Source organism: Zea mays, chromosome 4 (genome assembly GCF_902167145.1).
Source record: "Zea mays cultivar B73 chromosome 4, Zm-B73-REFERENCE-NAM-5.0, whole genome shotgun sequence".
In the NCBI taxonomy this organism is placed as follows: Eukaryota; Viridiplantae; Streptophyta; class Magnoliopsida; order Poales; family Poaceae; genus Zea; species Zea mays.
In genome coordinates this window covers 82,204,756-82,211,094 of record NC_050099.1, presented here as the reverse complement: position 1 = coordinate 82,211,094, position 6,339 = coordinate 82,204,756, and the positions used below count along the sequence as shown (strand labels likewise).

The window sequence follows — 6,339 nt, the reverse complement described above, 5'->3', positions numbered from 1 at the left end:
AGTCATCTTTGCCGAGTGCTTGACTCTCGGCAAAGCAGTCTTTGCTGAGTGCTTAGCTGTGCCGAGTGTCCTGCACTCGGTAAAAAAAATCTTTACCAAGTGTAGGACTTTGCCGAGTGCGGCGCTCGGCAACCGGGTCTTTGCCGAGTGCCCGATAAAAAGCACTCGGCAAAGCCTCCGGCACTCGGCAAAGACCCGAATTCCGGTAGTGTAGCGAACGATAAATATTTGAGAACAGAAGTAATCTCTACTAACTATTAAGAAAGGATTGTAGACTGCCCCCGCCCCTCCCCCGCTACCGCACGCCCGGCCGCGTGAAACCTCCGCATGCCCGCCTGTCCGCCGCAACGCATTCCCCGCGCATCCCGCCGTCTCGCACGCCCTCGCAGCCACGTTCGACTGCGACGCTGCCGCCGACTTGCTGGTGTCGTCGGCCTCGCAGTCGCTCCCGCTCCCGCCGTCGCAGGAGTCCTCTTCGATGTGGGACTTCGACGAGGACCCACCTCCATCCCCTCCGCGACCCCCGCGGTAGCACCGACGGCAACGCTGATGGAGGCGGAAGAGTACGGAGAGATGATGGAGAGCGTGGACGAAGTCACGTTTGCGCTCGACGAGCTCCGACCTGCAGCGCAGAAGCGGACGCGACGGGCCAGCCTGCTCGCGCTGCGCGGGATCTGCGCCTCTGCCGAGCGCCGCCGCGTGCTCCGGTCCCAAGGGTGAGTGCATCAAAGGTGCCTCTTTTCCCTTGTGCTCAGCCAAGAACATCAATTAGGTTCTTGCTTGTCTTTCTTGGTAATCTTGACCGGAAAATCGGGAAGCGTGGTGGTTTTCTTGTGCGATTGGGGCTCAAGACTAGGGTTTCCTTGCGAAAGGGACCACCTTTCTGCCTTTGGACCATGGGCTTCCTTTGTTTGATTGGTTTCTTAATAGATGGCTAATTGCTTGCCCAGAACTCAAGTATATTGGTTATAATGGTTCAATGGTTCCCCGTTTGTAGGCTAATTCCTTGCCCAGAACTCTTTCTGTATTATTGTAGAACTGACACTATTGATTACAACAAACATTAGTGTCACTTCCGTTGGTTTAGAACCTAATTTTACAAATGTGTTTAAGAAGTATGCACACACATTTGAGTTGCCTAGGAAGATTTCTGGCAGATTGGTATCTTCTTAAGCTGAGAGATTGTATCCTGCATGGTCCCTGAAACAATAGCATGGTTAGTGTTTAGTTGTGCGGTTGTGCCTAGAATTTGGTCTATCTTGTCTGAATTATAACTGCTCAGCTCAAGCATCATTGCAAGTTATCTGACGAATGCTGTTTGGTAGAAATGGAAATTATTGAGGTGTAGCTAAACTTTTCTCCTTAGACAATAAGCATATACGATTTCTGAGAATTGGGCATGTTTCCAGTTGGGATTGAACAATAATAATTATTATCTTATAAACTGAAAGTTTCACTTGAGCTGAAATGTATCATAGATTCATAGGTTTACTCTTACACTCACAATTATGCCAACATTGATGCTGTACTTCATTTTTAAGTTAAAAGCATAATACCTTGGTTAGAATAAGTTTTAAGTTGAAGCCTTGAAGGTGTGGGATATCTGTTTTGCTGTTTGACCTGGGATTCAGTTCTTAGAGCAAGGTCAAATGTTCTAAGTCCAAAAGAATAATTAAATTATTATTGAATCTAAGAACTTCTCCAGCTCTAAAGATGTTAACATTTAACAATTAACAAACACAATATTAGATCTGTCACCTTTTTTGCATTCTATTACTTATACAAATGCCTTCCTTTTCTTATATCCTGTAGACTGGTACAACAAATTATCGATGCTATTTTGGTTCTGGACATTGATGATCCTCCGTGCGCTATTGCTGCAGGAGCTCTTTTATTTGTTTTGGCAAGTGATGTGAGTACCTCTTGATCTCTGTCTAAATCACACATGATGTTATGCATATTAAATACCTCTTTTAGCTGCAACCACTTCTTTCACATTACAATGCCACTTGTTTTCATATTGCAAGGCTGGCATGTTCTATAAAAGAATCAAATAAGAAACACCATGATTGAATCTCAATATTTTAAATGTAAAAAACTAACTAGAAATCTGTTGGAAATAAATCTCAGGCGGTATTGTCATTTAAACTTTTTCATTAGTTTGACCTAAATGACTCTCTAATATTGTACAGGTCGTATTACTCCAATATTGTTTCCTTAGTTATCTTAATGATGACAGACGAAATTTACTGATGAACCTGTACAGGTTTACGAGATCATACACTAGATAATACCTTCCCATAATCCATTTCTCCATTTATGGTCCTGCAGAACAGCACACCTTGTGGAGGGTGTTCTGCAAGGTAGGAATGGGACAGTAGATGTTGGTGATTCCAATTTATAATGATGTAGAATAATGCATGAAAACATTCTATTTGTAAATACTGATAGAAAACATATCTATACTACAACTCCTCACCATCCCATCAGTGCAGCTCAATTTTCTATTGGTCAAAGCAAACACTGTAATTTGTGGCTGAAATACCAGCCTGTTAGCAAGGTGCTTTGCAAGCTGCGGCGCCTTGAGGTATGTTCTTGTTTTTATGGTTCATATTCATTATCTGAGGAGTGCATGAACATCCTCAAGTCTTAGTCTGCAAGCATTTCATTGGTTTTGATGTTTAATTTTCAGCAAGGAGGTCCATGTGAGTTAGAAGTTCTTGGAAAGAAGGGTATGGTCCAATTAAATGGAAGGTCCATAAGTTTAGGCACAAAAGTTCCCCTTACAGGAGGGGATGAAGTCATATTCAATTCATGCGGCAACCATGCTTATGTATCCTATTATCATCTCTGGTTCATTCAGTCATACAATTTCTCTGAAGTTACATCTCTTTCTTCATGACTATAGTGATAATGCAGAACTGTATGATATGTGTTACATGTTTTTCCTTTACTGACTCACAGATTTTTCAGCATCCTTTGAGTGACAAAGTTCCTAAAACGGTGCCATCATCTGCTATTAGCCTTATAGAATCTCCGGTTGCTAGCGTAAAGCGCATCCGTACATATAACTGCTCATTTGAGTTGCCTAGGAAGATTTCTGGCAGATTGGTATCTTCTTAAGCTGAGAGATTGTATCCTGCATGGTCCCTGAAACAATAGCATGGTTAGTGTTTAGTTGTGCGGTTGTGCCTAGAATTTAGTCTATCTTGTCTGAATTATAACTGCTCAGCTCAAGCATCATTGCAAGTTATCTGACGAATGCTGTTTGGTAGAAATGGAAATTATTGAGGTGTAGCTAAACTTTTCTCCTTAGGCAATAAGCATATACGATTTCTGAGAATTGGGCATGTTTCCAGTTGGGATTGAACAATAATAATTATTATCTTATAAACTGAAAGTTTCACTTGAGCTGAAATGTATCATAGATTCATAGGTTTACTCTTACACTCACAATTATGCCAACATTGATGTTGTACTTCATTTTTAAGTTAAAAGCATAATACCTTGGTTAGAATAAGTTCTAAGTTGAAGCCTTGAAGGTGTGGGATATCTGTTTTGCTGTCTGACCTGGGATTCAGTTCTTAGAGCAAGGTCAAATGTTCTAAGTCCAAAAGAATAATTAAATTATTATTGAATCTAAGAACTTCTCCAGCTCTAAAGATGTTAACATTTAACAATTAACAAACACAATATTAGATCTGTCACCTTTTTTGCATTCTATTACTTATACAAATGCCTTCCTTTTCTTATATCCTGTAGACTGGTACAACAAATTATCGATGCTATTTTGGTTCTGGACATTGATGATCCTCCGTGCGCTATTGCTGCAGGAGCTCTTTTATTTGTTTTGGCAAGTGATGTGAGTACCTCTTGATCTCTGTCTAAATCACACATGCTGTTATGCATATTAAATACCTCTTTTAGCTGCAACCACTTCTTTCACATTACAATGCCACTTGTTTTCATATTGCAAGGCTGGCATGTTCTATAAAAGAATCAAATAAGAAACACCATGATTGAATCTCAATATTTTAAATGTAAAAAACTAACTAGAAATCTGTTGGAAATAAATCTCAGGCGGTATTGTCATTTAAACTTTTTCATTAGTTTGGCCTAAATGACTCTCTAATATTGTACAGGTCGTATTACTCCAATATTGTTTCCTTAGTTATCTTAATGATGACAGACGAAATTTACTGATGAACCTGTACAGGTTTATGAGATCATACACTAGATAATACCTTCCCATAATCCATTTCTCCATTTCTGGTCCTGCAGAACAGCAGACCTTGTGGAGGGTGTTCTGCAAGGTAGGAATGGGACAGTAGATGTTGGTGATTCCAATTTATAATGATGTAGAATAATGCATGAAAACATTCTATTTGTAAATACTGATAGAAAACATATCTATACTACACACTCCTCACCATCCCATCAGTGCAGCTCAATTTTCTATTGGTCAAAGCAAACACTGTAATTTGTGGCTGAAATACCAGCCTGTTAGCAAGGTGCTTTGCAAGCTGCGGCGCCTTGAGGTATGTTCTTGTTTTTATGGTTCATATTCATTATCTGAGGAGTGCATGAACATCCTCAAGTGTTAGTCTGCAAGCATTTCATTGGTTTTGATGTTTAATTTTCAGCAAGGAGGTCCATGTGAGTTAGAAGTTCTTGGAAAGAAGGGTATGGTCCAATTAAATGGAAGGTCCATAAGTTCAGGCACAAAAGTTCCCCTTACAGGAGGGGATGAAGTCATATTCAATTCATGCGGCAACCATGCTTATGTATCCTATTATCATCTCTGGTTCATTCAGTCATACAATTTCTCGGAAGTTACATCTCTTTCTTCATGACTATAGTGATAATGCAGAACTGTATGATATGTGTTACATGTTTTTCCTTTACTGACTCACAGATTTTTCAGCATCCTTTGAGTGACAAAGTTCCTAAAACGGTGCCATCATCTGCTGTTAGCCTTATAGAATCTCCGGTTGCTAGCGTAAAGCGCATCCGTACATATAAGAGAACAGGAGACACTTCTGCTATTGCTTTAGCCGTTCATTTTTCTACATGTTGTAGGGGCTTAGCACGGGTAGGAGTGTGCGCTCGCGACGGCGGCTTGCACGGGAATCACTGGACCAAGATAAAGCCGGCGGTGAACTAGATTGAGACGCACCCTTACTTCCAGCGCGACTCTCTTGTCAAGTTCTGCCAGAAGCACGGGATCTGCGTGACCGCGCACACCCCGCTGGGTGGCTCCACCGCCAACGCCGAGTGGTTCGGGAGGGTGTCGTGCCTGGACGACCCTGTCATCAAGGTGGTTGCCATTTCGAATATGTCCTATCGTCAGTTCTGGTGCCAATGCGGTCTGCTAACTTTGCCATTGTGGTTGTCGCAACGATCTGCAGAGCTTGGCTGAGAAGTACGGCAAGACGCTGGCGCAGCTCGTCCTCCGCTGGGGTCTGCAGCGGGACACAGTGGTGATCCCCAAGACCTCTAAGGTGGAGAGGCTGCAGGAGAACTTTGACGTCTTCGGTTTCGACATCTCCGGCGAGGACATGGAGAGGATGAAGGCCGTCGACCGGAAGTACTGGACTAACCAGCCTGCCAAGCTCTGGGCATCGACCTGTATGCTTAGCTTTTAGTTCGGTCGCGTCGCGTGCTACGTCTCTCGGCTCCCCCCAGACAAGACAGCATCAATAATGAGGATTCCCTCATACGACATCAGTCAAAGTCATGAGGATCTCAGACAGCATCTTCCATCACGTGTCCCTCTCTCTTTCAGCTCAGCTTCATCACCATGTAGACTACGCAGTGGTTGCACTCGATTATTTACTGTTTTTCTTCCTTACAAATCCGTATATATCTTTACTGGTAGGTTGAACAATTTACTGATTTTTTTTGCAACCGCGCCTCTGCACGTTTTTTATAGGTGAAGGCAATTGTAAGGATCTGAGAACCTTGAGTGGTCGCATGAAAAAGGTTGGACAGTACCTCTTGCGCAGGTAACTGATGGGTTATTATTTTTTTGTTAAGTATTTGTTTTAAGTGCTATAATATAATCAGTATAGCTGACCTGCGTTTTTTCTAAGGTAGTATTTACTATGAAGTGCAGTTTGCAACCCGGTTTATTGTCTATAATATTATATATGTCTAATAGTATCTTTAATTCTATGCTATCAGGCAAACCTAAAAAGTTGGCATACTGCTCGTTTTCTTTGACACTATAAATATGGTACTACTAATCGCTTTTGGTTATGCAACTATGATTGTTGTTTCCCCATCTTACTGAAACTTTGCCTACAACTACAACTTCTGGCACCTCCCATAGGTGAAGGC

The 6,339-nt window shown here is 41.9% G+C and overlaps 1 long non-coding RNA gene and 1 other non-coding gene across 3 annotated transcripts; both read left to right on the top strand.

Annotated features, from left to right (window-relative positions):
* The first annotated feature begins 2,511 nt into the window (after positions 1-2,511).
* On the top strand, positions 2,512-5,005 carry LOC103653444 (uncharacterized). Of its 2 annotated transcripts, XR_002268743.2 has the most exons (4): positions 2,512-2,587; positions 2,693-2,754; positions 4,651-4,784; positions 4,916-5,005. It is a non-coding gene; the product is annotated as an uncharacterized lncRNA (long non-coding RNA). The 2 variants fall into 2 exon arrangements; XR_002268742.2 differs by lacking the exons at positions 2,512-2,587; positions 2,693-2,754 and adding an exon at positions 4,460-4,538 and having other exon boundaries at positions 4,644-4,784; positions 4,916-5,002.
* Positions 5,006-5,138: 133 nt separating this feature from the next.
* On the top strand, positions 5,139-5,851 carry LOC109945755 (uncharacterized). Its single transcript, XR_004857769.1, has 2 exons — positions 5,139-5,317; positions 5,409-5,851. It is a non-coding gene; the product is annotated as an uncharacterized protein (transcript).
* The last annotated feature ends 488 nt before the right edge of the window (positions 5,852-6,339 follow it).